At 41.3% G+C, this 17,253-nt stretch overlaps 1 protein-coding gene across 2 annotated transcripts in view; it reads left to right on the forward strand.

Annotated features, from left to right (window-relative positions):
- The first annotated feature begins 223 nt into the window (after positions 1-223).
- Positions 224-17,253, forward strand: part of akap6 (A kinase (PRKA) anchor protein 6) — a 291,928-nt gene continuing 274,898 nt past the window's right edge. For both annotated transcript variants that reach the window (XM_078406526.1, XM_078406527.1), the window contains exon 1: positions 224-344. The gene's annotated coding sequence lies outside the window, so the exon portion shown is untranslated. The remainder of the gene's footprint in view (positions 345-17,253) is intronic.

Here is a 17,253-nt window from a genome sequence, read left to right on the forward strand (position 1 = left end):
CTTCAGTGCTGCCCTTTTTCTACATATGTTCCATATGAAATGTTCTGACTAGCTGAAAGCCTGCTGCTGTAAAGCAGATCCTACTTAGTTTTCTCCTTTTCTAAAAAACTGTCGTTTGTAGCCAATTTCTGACAGCACATTGAGGGACGACCTTCTCAGAGCCATTGGGCCTGCGGTAGAAATTCACAGCACATCTCAGTTGCTATAGCAACAGCAGTCTGTCCCATAGTGAGCTGTATCATCTGACTGATGTCATAGCAGCATGCAGCAGGTCAAACGAGGCACCTCCCAGCGCATCCGACAGATGTGAACAAACCGAAAGGAAGATGGCATAAAGAGAAAAGGTAAGTTCTTTATCATTAGACTTCCTTTTTAAAAATACCAACTGGTGATAGACATAGACCTGAATTGAACACTGGTGTGGTGTAGGAAAAATGCCTACACAGACTTTCTTCTTTGCGTGTGGTATTATTTAAATCGCACGAGTGGGCTGATGCATCAATACAGTGTACTCTGCAGATCGGAATAAGAAGGCCTATGCTTCTGGTGCATAGACATTTGCCTTGAAACATGTTTTTCTAACTTTTATTTTTTTGAGAAAACACGGTTTAACTGAATTTGCAAATGACAAAATAATAAGGTTAAATATGTTGCACTATGTAACAATGCATTATTAATGACATAATTAAGGCGGTGTTTTCACACACTTGCAGAATCATGTATTGTTCGGAGACTAGCGTGGGCATAAGCTTGCAATATACTAAAGGGCCTACTGTTTGATTGTAGGCACTGTCATCAGTTATAAATTCATCCTATCGCCGAGAACATAATTTTAATTTGCTTTTAGCTTCAACTACTTTTCTATGGCATTAATTTCTACATTAGTTGATGCAGATTATGTCATTTAAATTAAATGTAGAGCTAATAATTTTAAGGGATTCAATTTTTTTATACTGTCCTGAAGCATCTGTGTTTAAATGAAAGAAATAGATACTTAAGAGATTCTACTAAAGTAAGGCAAACATGTTTCTTCATCTGCTAAACCTAGAGCTATAGTTTCATGGATATATCTTCATGATATTGTTAATATTTAATGTGAGAAGGAAGCACTTCTAGACAAAATGGTGGCATTTTATGAAATGAAAGGCATGTAAAGACTCATAGTAAATGAGTACATATCAATATTTTTCTGGCTTTTTTGGGTCTCATCTGGCTGGAACAGGAGGGATGCTTGATTGCGTTAATCATTTTCCCTTTCATCTGTGCCTTGGGTGTTATGATGACATTTCTTGTCGTTATGATTATGCATTTGCTATTCACCTGAACACAGAATATTTTCATATGTGACATTGAGATTACAGAGACAAATGCTGATTTCCATTTGAAATATTTTTAAAGTGCATTGTGTTTACTGTTGGATGGTCCTTGCTTTTCTGGTTGGTTGTAATTTTTTTTGGAGTGGTAATTTGAGAGGAGCCGGCCTCAATCTGAGACAGTGATTGTGATGCAATGGCTGCTGGGAAGGGCGTGACACCTGAGGAGACAGCTGAGGTACTGTGCCTCAAACGCAGTCTGTGGGTTAACCATTAGGGACCTGCAGTTTTGCTTCGATCTTGACTCTCATCTGTTGAACTGTTTGCTCATGCTGGATTGGGCTGTTTCTTGTGCAAATTATGGGGAACCTTACAGATGGTCTTATTAAAATGGATAACTGGTTAAAGAGAATTATACATTGATCAGAATAAATTCAGTATAAAGGGAAAAAGAATTTAGCATTATAAAAGAACACTTTTAGTAGAACAAATGCAGGACTTGGGATTGTATTATGTATACTTTATTAATGAAGAAAATTATTGGTTTCGTCAAATGTGTACGTTGGCATATAAATGTAGATTACATTGTACTGTATACAGTAGGTGGGGCTGCAATGGATACCCAGAATATGAAATGCGTGCATGCGTTCAAAATGAAAATTATTTTTGGAGGAGCAAAAGCATACAAGAGCTGTAAATGGTCAAATGTAATGAATTTCTGAATTACAGCCTCATTAGTTCCACTCGGCATATAATGTTTCATTTTATATAGAAAGTTAACAAACCATGATAATTTTCAAAATAGCAATTATGTTTTCCTTAACCCAAACAATTTGGTAAAATTTAATTGACATTTTTATCACATTTATTAATGGTGTCAGGAAGAGTACTTGGATCAAAGACCTGGTGATAGAATGGGGTATAATGTGCAAGATGAGGCACACACATTTGAATTTGATGCTTCAGGTGAGATGAGTGAGCAAAGGGTGTATTTGATTAAATATTTGGAAATACCAGGACAATTTTAGAAATAATTGAACTGAATCGCGTTCTCTATTTTTGCTTAATCTCAATTGTACCTTCTCACGTTTCCCAATAGACCAATCCATCCCCCATTTTCCCAGAAATACATCACTTGTTGATGGAAAATTATGATTCATTACACAGTAAAATGATGATTCATTTTACATTAAATTACAATGACTTAAAGCCTTATGACCTAACACACTCAGTAAGCTCTCTAAATTCTGAACATGGAGTATGCATTTCCTGTTAAGATGTTTGTTGTTGTAATTATTTGTCCTGTTGAGAATAGAATTTGCTCCATATCCCTCCATTTACTTTATATCCACATGCCGATCCAAAAATCTTTTAAATGCCACTATTATATCTGCTGCAACCACCACCACTAGCAGCGTATCCCAGGACCCCGCCACTCTGTAAAAAAACAACTTTGCTGCACATCTACTTTAATCTTTGCTCCCCCCCCCCCCTCACCTTAAACCTATGCCCCCTAGTATTTGATATTTCCATCCTGGGGAAAAAAGGTTCTGAATGTCTACCCTATCTGTGCCTCTCATAATTTTATATCATGTCTCCTTGTAACCTCCGGCGTTCCAGAGAAAGCAATCCAAGTCTGTCCAACTTCTCCCTGAACCTAACAACTCCTTAAATCCAGGCATCATTCTGGTAAACCTCCGCTGCATCCCTATGAAAGCCTCCACATCGTTCCTGTAATGAGGCTGCAGAATTGCGCACTGTACTTCAAAATGCAGCCAAACCAAATTCCATTGAAGCCCTCTCCCCGCTGGCGAGAATGCCTGGATTTTATAGGGAGTAGGCTGATAAGGTTCAAGTGGCCAAGAAGGTTGATGGAGGCAAGCTGTAGACATTGTCCAAATGGATTTCAGTAGCCCCCCCGCCTTTAGCAACAATCCCGGGACTTGAGATAGAAAATATCTGTTCACATTTCCAGCAGCAATAGTCTAGTTAGTTAGTTAAATATCTCTAAACAAATACTGGGTGCCTCTGAAGATGCCAAGTTCTACTCTGAATGCATCCATGGCAGCATACTTGCTCAGCAGTAGAGGTCAAGGATGATGGTCTACATTCCGATGCCAGAATGAAGACGCCTGTGCGTGTGTTTGTTTAACGTGTACTTGATGTTGCACTCCAAGTAGCACGCGGTCCTTCACAAATCAATCAACTAATTCCAATGGCAAGGGAACCAAGACGATTGGAGCTGATAGATCTGTTGCAGCCTTCATCCGCCTTCATAACCGTTGAGTTCAAGATAACTTTGTCCGCCGTTGAGGTTTTGTACATTGGATCGTTCTTAGTCTGGACCCTCATCCTCGACCTTATCGCCATGGGTGGCCCTACCAGAAGCTAGTGCTTCCAATGGCATCGCTCTCGGAAACAGTGGGGGCACGCAAGCCTCTTCACCACAACAAGGTGAACGATCCGATGAGGAATTAACATCTAGAAAACTTTATAAACAGTAACAATCCTCTCCTTGGATTACCTCTCCCATCATGCAAGAAGCCCATGTGGTCTTGCCCACATTCTCCACCAGTGAAGTGTCGGGGATAATGCCAAATTCAGCAGTGATCACACTGACACATGCTGTAGGGTGAACTCGCATGATATATTCTATTTACAGCGGTAGGAAAGTCCAAGACTGCATGTAGACACTGTCCCAGGTTAAGACACTTGCACGGTGAGCCTGGCAATTTTGGGGATGCCCCGGCAGCGCAGTCCTGGTTGACGAGGGAGGAAAGATGGCGATCTCGGGCTTCTCCCTGCAGTTCAACCTTGCCTTGAGAAGAGGAACAGGTGGTCAAAGAGCGTCATAGAATCATACAGCATGGAAACAGCCTCATCGGCCCAACATGTCCAGTCTACACTGGTCCCACCTGCCTACACTTGGCCCACATCCCTCTAAGCCATGTTCCTGTCTAAATGTTTCTTAAATGTTGTGCTAGTACCTGCCTCAATCACTTCCGGCAAGTTTTGTGCTTTTACCCACCACCGTTTGTGTAAAAATGTTACCGCTCAGATTTCTATTAAATCTTCCCCCCCTCACCTAAAACCTATGTCCTCTGGTTCACGATTCCTCTTCTCTTGGCTAGAGACTGTGTTTATCTGATCTAGTCCTCTCATAAATTTGTACACTGCTGCAAGATCACCCCTCATCCTCCTGCGCTCCAAAGAATAAAGTCCTTGCATGCTCAAACGCTCCCTATAACTCAGGCCCTTGAACCCTGGCACCATCCTCATAAATGTTCTCCACACCCTTTCCAGTTTGACAACATATTTCCATTCCATCTTACCCCCCCCCCCCATTTCCCCATTCATTGTGTCGGTCCTGCCCATTTTAGACTTCTCAAAATGCAACACCTAATTTCTCTTTATTAAATTTCATCAACTATTCCATAGCAATCAAGATCCTGCTGCACATTTTGACAACCATCTGCACTATCTACAACACAACCCACTATTGTCATCTGCAAACTTGCTAATCATGCCATGTACGTTCTCATGCAAATCATTGATATAGATGACAAACAGACCAGCACCAAACCCTGAGGCACACCACTAGTCACAAGTCTCCAGTCCAAAAGGCAACCTTCCACCATCACCCTCTGCTTCCTTCCATTAAGCCAATTCTCTATCCAATCAGCTATCCCTCATTGGATCCCATGCACTCTAACCTTCCGGGGCAGCCTACCATGCAGAACATTGTCAAATGCCTTGCTGAAATCCATATTTACACACCCTGTCTACAGCTCTGCCCTCAACCTTTTTGGTCACATCTTCAAAAAACTCAATCAGATTTGTGATACACGACCTCCAACATACAAAACCATGCTGGCTATTCCTTATCAGCCCTTATCCATCTAAATGCTTGTATACCGTATCCCTCAGAATACTCTCCAGTAATTTTCTGACCACAGATATTCAGCTCTAATAGAATTTAGGCTTGGTGGTCTCAGGATTATCCTGGTGATCACATGTTTATGCTGCCGGCCTAACTTTAGGCTTGAAGAGGCAGTGCCGGCAGTCTCTGGGTTAACCTGCTGGCCGGCCAGTCTTTGTCTCTGTGTGGGTGCAGTCCCTTGTTGTCCTTGGGTAGGTAGAAGCACTGGTATCTCAGGCTTTCTCTGGCCACTCAACCAGAGCCTCAGTAGAGATGCTGGCTGTCCAGGGCTTCTTCCCAGCAGCTTAGTCTTGACCACGCAGTGGTGCTGGTGGTCTTGGGTTTGTCCCAGTGGCTTTGGCTTCTTCAACCTTGCGACAGGGAAAGACAGCTAGCAGGAAGGCTCTTCCCCTTTTTCCTTCTGTCATCCACTCCCCTCTGGTTAGAATGCCTGGGTATTATAGGGAGTGGGCTGTCAAGGTTCAAGTGGCCAACCAATATCAGCTGACTGGACCCACCTATTACCAATGATGTTGGGGACTGTCCTCTGCTGGTCTCTCCTGGCCAGTCAGCCAGTGTTAGTGACCAGCGTCCAAGGGAGGGGGCGATGTCACAAACTGAAGAATGATTTCCTGACTCTTGTACTCAATGCCCTGACCTATGAAAGAAAGCATGTCATATGCCTTTTTTACCACTCTGTCTACTTGTGCTGCCTGTTTCAGGGAGTTATGCACTTGGACCCCAAGATCTTTCTGTACATCAAATGTTGTTCAGGGTCAGGCCATTAATTGTATATTTCCCCCTTAAATTTGACCTCTCAAAGTGCAACATCTCACACTTGCTCAGATTAAACTCAATGTGCCATTTCCTCGTCCCGATCTATATCCTGCTGTATACTTTGACAGCTTTCCTCACAGTCCACAACCTCAGCAATCTTGGTGTCATCTGCAAACTTACTAATCATCCCATCTATGTTTATGTTTAAGTCATTTATATATATCGCAGACTGCAGCGGTCCCAGCACAGGTCCCTGTGAAAATTCACTGGTCGCATACCTCTAGCCTGAATATTTTCTTTCCACGCAACCCTATGTCTTCTGTCAGTAAGCCAGTTCCGAATCCATATGAACAAATCACTGTTAATCCCATGCATTAACATTTTTTGGATAAGCTTACCATGGGGAATTTTATCAAATGCCTTATGAAAATCCATGCAGACAACATTCACCATACATTCATCGAACACCTTTGGTACTTACAAAAAATCTCAATCTAAGGCATAACCTGCCATGTACAAAGCCATACTGACTATCCCTAATTAACTCATTCTCTTCCAAATCGGAGTAAATCCTATCCCAAATAATTCTCTCCAATAGCTTCCCTACCATCAGCCTAGAATTTCCTGGATTCTCTCTACTTCCCTTCTTAAATAATGGAACAACGTTATTTAATCTCCAGTTCTCCGGGTTCAGCCCTGCGGCAAGAGAAGACGCAAAGATCTTAAGGATCTGGCAATCTCCTTTCTTGCCTTTCTCAATTACCCGGGATAAATTCCATCTTAATGCTCTTCAAGAGCCCCATCAACCACTCTTTCTCAATCATAAACTGCCATTGCATTTTGAATTCTCCACACTTTTTTTTAAATGATTTTGATGAGAATTTGCACGGCATGACCAGTAAGTTTGCAGATGACACTAAAGTAGGTGGTATCGTAGACAGTGACAAGGGTTAGCAAAAATTACATCAGAGTCTTGATCAGGTGGGAGGGTGGCCTGAAGAATGGCCAACAGAGTTCAATGCAGATAAGTGTGGGAAGTCAAACCAGGGCAGGAACTTAACAGTGCGTGGCGAGACACTGGAGAGTGTTGTAGAATTGTAGAGAATAGGGATCGAAGAGTACATGTGCACAGCTCCCTGAAAGTGGCATCAAAAGTAGATAGGGTGCCAAAGAAGACTTTTGGTACATTGGCCTTATCTCAGACAAGATATTGAGTACACACGTTGGGATGTTGTGTCACAGTTGTACGGACATTGGTGAAATCGCATTTGGAATATTGTGTTCAGTTTTAGTCACTCTGCTTTAGGAAGGATGTTATTAAGTTGGAAAGAGTGCAAAGAAGTTCTATGGAGATGTTGCCAGGACCTGAGGGCCTGAGATATTGGGAGAGATTTGGCAAACTTGGACTTTATTCCTTGGATCACAGGAGGCTGAGACGTGGTCTTATGAAATTTCTATGAAATCATATGGGGAATTGATAGGGAAAAGCACAGAGTCAATTACCCCAGGTAGGGGAATTAAGAACCAGAGAATTTAGGTTTGAGGGAAAAATGTTAATAGGAACCTGAGGGGTAACATTGTCATTCAGAGGATGGTGGGTATATGGAATGACCAGAGGAGGTAGTTGAGGTGAGTACAATAACAACATTTAAAAACACTTAGACAGGTACATCGAATGGAAAGGTTTGGAGGGAAATGTACCAAATGTGAGCTAATGGGACTAGATTAGATGGAGCATCTTGGTCGGCAGAGATGGGAAGGGCCAAAGGGCCTGTTTCTGTGCTACATAAATCTATAACCAGATACATAAGGAGGGAACATTAAAACAAATGCGTTTGGAAGGAATATATATGGGAAGAGTGGAAGAGCATTCTGGGAACAGTGGGTTGCTGGCTTTGGTTTATTCTTTTCATCCCTTTCATGAATTTGTTCTTTGTTGCTTTCTATACCTCTAGTTTCCCTCTTCCCTGACTCTCAGTCTGAAGAAGGGTCTCGACCCGAATCTTCAGGTATTATTTTTCTTCAGAGAAGCTCAGCCTGACCTGCTGAGTTACTCCAGCATTTTGTGGTCCATCTTCCATAAGTTTTATGATTGTTTTGAAAACCATCACACAAACCAACCTCCTTTCAATTGACTCTATTTATACCTCGCGCTGCCTCGGCAGGGCCAACAGCATAATCAAGAACGAGTCGCACCCTGGCTACTCCCTCTTCCCCCCTTTCCCATCGGGAACAAGTGTGAAAACGCAAACCTCCAGATTCAGGGGACTTTCTTCCCAGCTGTTATCAGGCAACTGAATCATCCTCCCACAACTAGAGAGCAGTCCTGAATGACTATCTACCTCATTGGTGACCCTCAGACTATCTTTTGATTGGACTTTATTGGCTTTACCTTGCACTAAACATTATTCCCTTATCATGTATTTATCATCATCATAATCATACTTTATTTGCCAAGTATGGTTTGCAACATACGAGGAATTTCATTTGCCATCCGATCATACCAATAAAAAGCAACAGAACACACAAAATACATTTTAACATGAACATCCACCACAGTGATACACAATTATACACTGTAAATGGTAATCATATATTGTCTTTCTGCTGACTAGTTAGCACGCAACGAAAGCTTTTCACTGTACCTCGGTACATGTGACAATAAACTAAACTGAACTGAAACTGAATAGGAAGAAGGCTGGGCCTTGTGGGATGATGCTAATTTGGATTAAGGCAAACTACGGATGTTATTAGGCTGCAGCTCAGTATGGTTCACTGGGGACAGTTATTATTTGGTAAGTCCACATTTGACATGTGGCTGTCATTTAAAGGCCATTTGATCGAAGTTCAGAACTGGCATGTTCCAGTCAGGAGGCATAAGATTGGCAAAGTAAGAGAACCATGGGTGACCAAAGAGGTCGGACTACTCAAGGATAAAGAAAATAATTTGTGCTTGGAGTCTGAGGATATGGGTGAGGTACTGAACAAGTACTTTGGACGTTTTCACCAAGGACATGGTGACATGGTAGACAGTGAGATCAGTGTGGAGAATATAATATGCAAGGGCAGCTTGAGATCAAGAAGGATGAGGGTGTTGGGGCTCTTGAAGAGCATTAAGGTAGACAAATCCCTACAACCTGATGGTATCTTTTCCCAGGTTAAATAGAGAGGCAAGAAAGCAGTTTGTGGGAGCCTTGAAGATGATCTTTGCATCTTCTCTATCCACAGATGAGGTCTTGGAGGACTGGAGAGTAGGTAATGGTGTTCTTTTATTTAAGAAGGGAAATGGAGAGGATCCAGGAAAGTACAGCCCAGCGAGCCTCATATCAGTGGTAGGGAAGCTATTGGAGAAGATTCTTCAGGATAGGATTTACTCCCATTTAGAAGAGAATGGGTTAATTAGGACAGTCAATGCAGGTCATGTCTTGCTAATGTGATCAGATTTTTTGAGGAGGTGACAAAGTTGATTGATGAGAGCAGGGCAGTAGATGTTGCCTACATGGATTTTAGTAAGGCATTTGACAAACTCCCTCATGGTAGGCCCGGCCAGAAGATTTCAGATGCACGGGATTAACAGTGATAAACTAGTATGGATTCAGAACTGACTTACTGATAGGAGATAGAGGGTTGTGGAGGAAGGACAATATTCAGACTGGGGTGTCTGTGACCAGTAATGTTTCGCAGGGATCGCTGCTGTTTGTGATTTACATAAAATACTTGGACGTAAATCTAGATAAGTTGGTTAGTAAGTTTGCAGGTGACACCAAGGTTTCTGGGGTTGCAGACTGTGAGAAAAACTGTCAAGGGATATAGATTAGCTCAGAAATGGGTGGAGAAATGGCTGATAGAGTTTAATCTGAGCAAGTCTGTGGTGTTGAATGTAAGGAGGTTTACAAGAATGATGCCTGCATTAGTGGGCAATTCAACAGTGAGAGGTTGGACAGACTTGAATTATTTTCTCTGGAACACTGGAGGTTGCGGGGAGACCTGGTAGAAGAATGTGAGGCACAGATAGGGAAGACAGCCAGAATCTTTATCACAGGATAGAAAAATCAAACACGAGGGCATGTGAGAGAGCAAGGTTTAAGGGAGACTTGAGCCCAACTTTTTGTACGCAGAGAGTGGTGAGTGCCTGGAACGTGCTGCCAGGGGTGGTGGTTGAAGCAGATATGGTAGTAGCATTTAAGAAACGTTTGGATAGGCATATGGATATGCAGGGAATGGAGGGATATGGCTTATGAACAAGCGGATAAGAGTCAGTCTCGGCGTAGAAATTGTGGGCTAAAGGGGCCTGTTTTTGTGCTGTACTGTTCTAAGTTATATGTTCTAAAATGTTATCATTGTTATTTAGGGCAGAACCACTATAAAATATTGTAATAATTAAAAGACATACCAATAGATCTTGGAAACATGAAATAACCAAAGATACCTCTAGTTTTACATCAAATTAGATGATTATCCATGTTTACCACAGTGACGCAGCGGTTGAATTGCTGCCTTGCAGCACCAGAGACCCGGGTTCGATCCTGACTATGGGTACTGTTTGTACAGAGTTTGTACGTTCCTCCTATGACTGCGTGGGTTTCATCTGGGTGCTCTGGTTTCCCACATTCCAGCAGGTTTGTAGGTTAGTTGGCTTCTGTAAATTGTCCCTAGTGTGTCGGACTAGAACTCGAATACGGGTGATTGTTGATTGGCTTCGACAATGGGCCGAAGGGCCTGTTTCCATGCTGTATCTCAAAACTAAAACTAAACTAAAACTCCATATTCCAGTGAATTGTTTGTTTGTTTTGGGTTTGAGCATGTTTGAACATGGGTGGTGGGTACATAGAATTATCTACCAGACGTTTGGACAGGTACATGGATAGGATAGTTAAGTTTTGTTACATGTACCTTTCCGTTGCGTGGTATCGTCACCGAAAACATTATACATGATTACAATCAAGCCATCCACAGTGTACTGATACAGGATAAAGGGTATAATGATTAGTGCAAGATAAAGTCCAGTAAAGTCTGATTAAAAACATTGTGAAGGTTGTCAATGATGTAGGTGGGAGGTCAGGACTGCTCTCTAGATGGTGAGAGGACAATAGACAATAGACAATAGACAATAGGTGCAGGAGTAGGCCATTCAGCCCTTCGAGCCAGCACCGCCATTCAATGGGATCATGGCTGATCACTCTCAATCAGTACCCCGTTCCTGCCTTCTCCCCATACCCCCTCACTCCGCTATCCTTAAGAGCTCTATCCAGCTCTCTCTTGAAAGCATCCAACGAACTGGCCTCCACTGCCTTCTGAGGCAGAGAATTCCACACCTTCACCACTCTCTGACTGAAAAAGTTCTTCCTCATCTCCGTTCTAAATGGCCTACCCCTTATTCTTAAACTGTGGCCCCTTGTTCTGGACTCCCCCAACATTGGGAACATGTTATCTGCCTCTACTGTGTCCAATCCCCTAATTATCTTATATGTTTCAATAAGATCCCCCCTCATCCTTCTAAATTCCAGTGTATACAATCCCAATCGCTCCAGCCTTTCAACATACGACAATCCTGACATTCCGGGAATTAACCTAGTGAACCTACGCTGCACGCCCTCCATAGCAAGAATATCCTTCCTCAAATTTGGAGACCAAAACTGCACACAGTACTCCAGGTGCGGTCTCACCAGGGCCCGGTACAACTGTAGAAGGACCTCTTTGCTCCTATACTCAACTCCTCTTGTTACGAAGGCCAACATTCCATTGGCTTTCTTCACTGCCTGCTGTACCTGCATGCTTCCTTTCATTGACTGATGCACTAGGACACCCAGATCTCGTTGAACTCCCCCTCCTCCTAACTTGACACCATTCAGATAATAATCTGCCTTTCTATTCTTACTTCCAAAGTGAATAACCTCACACTTATCTACATTAAACTGCATCTGCCATGTATCCGCCCACTCACACAACCTGTCCAAGTCACCCTGCAGCCTTATTGCATCTTCCTCACAATTCACACTACCCCCCAACTTAGTATCATCTGCAAATTTGCTAATGGTACTTTTAATCCCTTCGTCTAAGGACGGTTCAGTTGCCTGATAACAGCTGGAAAGAAACTGTCCCTGATACTGAAGGTATGCATTTTCAAACTTCTGTACCTCTTGCCTAATGGGAGAGGGTGAGACTCGTTCTTGATTAAGCTGCGAATATGCAAAACTTTCTGCAGAAATGTAACCTCTCTGGTTTAAATGACAATGAGAGAAATTTACTGGGCGCAGAAATAACTACGAATGACATTGAAGAGGTCATTAAGTCCTTGAAAAATGGGAAGACCCCTGGTCCTGATGGCTTAAATAATGAATTTTATAAAAAATTTAGTGACTTGATCTCCCCACGCTTACAAACTGTATATAGTTACACTTTTAAACAACAGATATTACCACAAACTTTGACTGAATCAACAATAATACTTATCCCTAAAAAAGATAAGGACTCTGAAGACCCTGGTTCGTATAGAGCCATAGCTCTTTTGAATAATGATCAGAAAATATTAGCTAAAGTTTTAGCCCATAGATTAAGTTTAGTTATTGATAAATTAATACACCCTGACCAATCAGGCTTTATATCTAAACGATATTCTTTCTATAACCTAAGACGCTTGTTCAATATAATATACTCAAATAGAATATTAAACGAAGACTTAGCAATCATTTCGCTAGACGCTGAAAAAGCATTTGATCAAGTGGAATGGCCCTATCTTTTCTCCGTGATGGAAAAATTCCAATTCGGTGAAAACTTTTGCTCATGGGTGAAACTTTTATATAAAACTCCAACAGCTAGAATATTGACAAACCAAATGTTGTCACCAAAATTTCACTTATCCAGAGGTTGTAGACAAGGATGTCCACTATCCCCGCTTTTATTTGCCCTCGTTATAGAACCACTCGCCGAGAGTGATCAGATCACACCCAGACATTCACGGCTATAACACTAAACATACAATTAACAAAATTTCCTTATATGCGGATGATGTACTATTATACATCACAAACCCTGAAATTAGCATTCCGAATTTACTAAATCTCATAACTCAATTTGGCTCATTCTCCGGATATAGAATTAATTGGTACAAAAGCAAAATCATGCCAATTACGGAACAAAATCCGGCTATACTTCAACAATTCCCTTTTAAAATTGCCTATGAAAAGTTCAAATACCTTGGAATCTACGTGACTAGGAAATATACTTCTTTATTTAAATCAAATTTCCCTTCTTTAGTTATTAAATTACATAGAAATATCCAATTTTGGAAAACACTCCCCATTTCACTAGCTGGTCGAATTAATGTTATAAAGATGATCTTCCTCCCACAACTACTATACTTATTTCAAGCAATTCCGATACACCTTCCAAATTTTTTTTTCAAAAAAATGGATTCAATTATTACTAATTTTATTTGGGATTATAAGACCCATAGAATAAATAAAAGACATTTATGCAAGTCTAAAACTAATGGAGGATTCGCTTTACCAAACTTCCTATTTTATTACTGGGCGGTTAATATTAAAAATATAACCTTCTGGCTGAACGACATTGATCAGCAACCAGATTGGTTAAAGTTGGAGAAGGAGGATTGCTTACCAATATTCGCCCCAATAACTTTGAATAAAAAAACATATGGAGGAAATCCGATTATACATAGTGTTATCCGTATTTGGAAACAATTAAAACTCACTTTAAAATTGAGTAATTTATCTTTCTTCCTACCCATTGCAAATAACCCTTCTTTCAAACCGTCTGTCTCAGATAGAGGATTCATTCAATGGAAAAGTTATGGAATTAAAATGGTGGGAGACCTCTATCATAAGGGAACTTTTCTCTCTTTTCAGGAATTACAACAGAAGTATGGATTACATGCTAATAATTTTTTTAGATATTTACAACTCAGAGATTACGTAAAATCACATACGCAAGAATATAGATTTAGAGGCCCAGGAATTCTTGATGAATGCTTGAACTGTCACTACAATACAAATAAATTAATATCTTATATTTATAACACTCTTTTAGATACCGACATTCCGTCATCAGAATCATATAGACGAGCATGGGAGGACGAATTGGCTCAACCCATAACGCAGGACATATGGGACGAAAGTTTACAACACATACATCAATGCTCGTTAAACACTAGACACTCATTAATACAATTTAAAATATTACACAGACTACATTATTCGAAGACAAAATTAACAGGATCTTCCCAAGTATCTCTCCTATTTGTGATAAATGTCAATTTCAAGAAGCCAATTTAACTCACACTTTTGTGACTTGTACAAACATACAACATTTTTGGATCGATATTTTAAAAATAATTTCTAAAGTTATCGATAACCAACTTTAGATCCAAAATTAATAACTTTAGGATTATCAGAACACATTACAAATTTTACGCTAAGTCAGAGACGTTTTCTTGACTACAGTTTAATAACTGCGAAAAAATTTATACTTAAATTTTGGAAAAAAACAGTAACCCCCACTATTAAAATGTGGATTACGGAAATGACCGAGACCTTGCATTTGGAAAAAATAAGGTTTGCCTTAATTGACAAACCAGATCTATTTTTAAAAATATGGTCTCCATTTATTGAATTTTTAAAAAAGTAAATGGGTTTGTCACAAAACTAAAATTTAAAACTAAAGTTAAAACTTGAGTTTAGGGTTGGATGTACAACTATACTCATTAACTCCCGGATCTATCCCCATAATCTTTATGTTAGTAATTCTCTTTTTTCTTTGCTCTCTCTCTATTAGTTTATAGTCTTTTTTTCCAGCCTCTTTTCATCTTTATTTTTTCTTAAAAAATTAAAAAATTGAAGCTATGTCAGAACTCTATAACCAGTCTGTCGAGGCAGCGTTAAGTGTAAATGGAGTCAATGGCAGGGAGGTTGGTTTACGTGATAGTCTGGGCTACGTCCACAACTCTGCAATTTCTTGCGGTCTTGGATGGCGTTGTTTCCAAACCACGCTGTGATGCATCCTGATAAAATGCTTTCTACGGCACATCTGTCGAAGTTGGTGAGGTTTGGTGGGGATATGCCAAACCTATTCCTTCTAAGGAAGTAGAGGCACAGGTGTGCTTTCAAGGCCATTGCTTCAATATGGCTGGTCCAGGAGAAATTGCTGGTGATATTTATTCCTAAGAACTTGAAGCTTTCAACCATCTCGACTTCGTCACCATCAATGTAAGTTGTGTGTACTACTTCAGTTCCTGAGGTTGATCACAATCTCCATTGTCTTGCTGACATTGAGGGTGAAGTTGTCATAGCACCAGGTTACGAGTTTCACTAACTCCTTCTTGAACTCTATCTCATTGTTCATTGATATCTGGCCTACTATGGTGGGGTTGTCTGCGAATTTGTAAATTGAGTTAGATTGGCATTTGGCTGCACAGTCATGAATGTATTAGGAGTGGAGAAGAGAGTTGAGAACCCATCCTTGTGGGCACAAATCTTTAGGATTATCGTAGAGGATAATCTTAAGGCGACACGGTGGCGCAGCGGTAGAGTTGCTGCCTTACAGCGAATGCAGCGCCGGAGACCCGGGTTCGATCCCGACTGGGGGTGCTGCCTGTATGGAGTTTGTACGTTCTCCCCGTGACCTGCATGGGTTTTCTTCGAGATCTTCGGTTTCCGCCCACACTCCAAAGACGTTCAGGTATGTAGGTTAATTGGCTTGGTAAATGTAAAAATTGTCCCTAGTGGGTGGAGGATGGCGTTAATGTGCGGGGATCACTGGTCGGCGTGGACCCGGTGGGCTGAGGGCCCTGTTTCCGCGCTGTATCTCTAAACTAAACTAAACTAAAAAAATAATTTGTCACTGACTGTGGTGGGTGGGTCAGGAAGTCTAGGATGAGTGCTGACTCCAAGTTCCATGAGTTTGGAGATGAGCTTGGATGGGACAATGATATTGAAAACAGAAATGTAGTCTATGAAAAGGAATCTGAGCAGAGCAGTAGTCTATGAATAGGAGTCTGAGCAGGTTAGGAGCAGGATAGGAAAGGTTGCGAGGGACATGAGCCAAATACAGGTAAATGAGATTAGCTTAGATATGGGGTACCTTGGTTGGCATGGATGAGCTGGTCCAAATGGTCTCTTTTTGTGCTGTATTACTTTATGACTGTGTCTTTGTCAAGTGTAATGTGACTTTGATGTCATTTGAACTTTTGGTTTGAAGTGTTTCCACTGTAAACAAGGGACTTACATTATGTAGTGGGAGGATCCTTGTGCTGCAGACCATGGGTAGCGGGGCGAAATGTGCTACAGGCTGGAGAGGATGACTAGAGAAGTGCTTTGAAGTGGGGTCATCGTGCCAGATGTGACACTGGGAATGAAGTAGGGTGAGAGGGGGTTGTGAACCAGGTAAGGAGTTTAGATCAGGAAAGCCAATGAGGAGTGGAGTATAAAGGCAAAGTTTATTGGTTTATTATTGTGATGTGTACCAAGATACAGTGAAAAACATTAATTTGCATGCTGACAGACAGATCGTACTATGCATGAGTGCAATCATACCATACATGAGTACAACGGGTAGTGCAAAAAAAGAAAGGAAACGGAGTGTAGAATATACTAACGCAAGTACAGAGAAGTGCAGAGAAGAAAGCACAAGGACGGCAATGAGGATGATTGTTAATTCAGAACTACATCCTCAGCAGATGGAAGGTCCACTTGAGTCTGATAACGGTAAAAATACGTTGTTCTTGGATGTAGTGTAATGTGCTTTGAAGCTTTTGTACTTTCTGCCAAATGGGAGTGAGGAGAAGCGAGAATATCCAGAGTGTGAGTGGTCCATGATTCTGTTAGCTGCTTTACAGAGGCAGCATGAAGTGTAGATGGGGTTGAAGGGAGATGCTGGTTTATGCGATGAACTGTGAACTACATCCTCAACTCTGCATTTTCTTGCAATCTTGGGCAGAACAGTTGCAAAACTAAGCTGTGATGCATCCCAATAGGATGCTTTCAATAGTGCATCTGTGGACGTAAGTAAGAGTCATTGGAGACAGGGGTGGCACAGTGGTGCAGCTCGTAGACCTGCTGCATTGCAATGTGAGACCCTGGTTCAGTCTTGAACTCAGGTGCTGTCGGTGTGGAGTTTGTATATCCTCCCTGTGACCATGTGTTTACTCTGGGTGCTCCAGTTTCCTCCCACGTCCCAAAGATGTATGAGTTTGTCAGTTAATTGGGCAATGGGCCAATTTTCATTCTG

The sequence above is a fragment of the Rhinoraja longicauda genome, chromosome 10 (assembly GCF_053455715.1).
Source record: "Rhinoraja longicauda isolate Sanriku21f chromosome 10, sRhiLon1.1, whole genome shotgun sequence".
Taxonomy (NCBI): domain Eukaryota; kingdom Metazoa; phylum Chordata; class Chondrichthyes; order Rajiformes; family Arhynchobatidae; genus Rhinoraja; species Rhinoraja longicauda.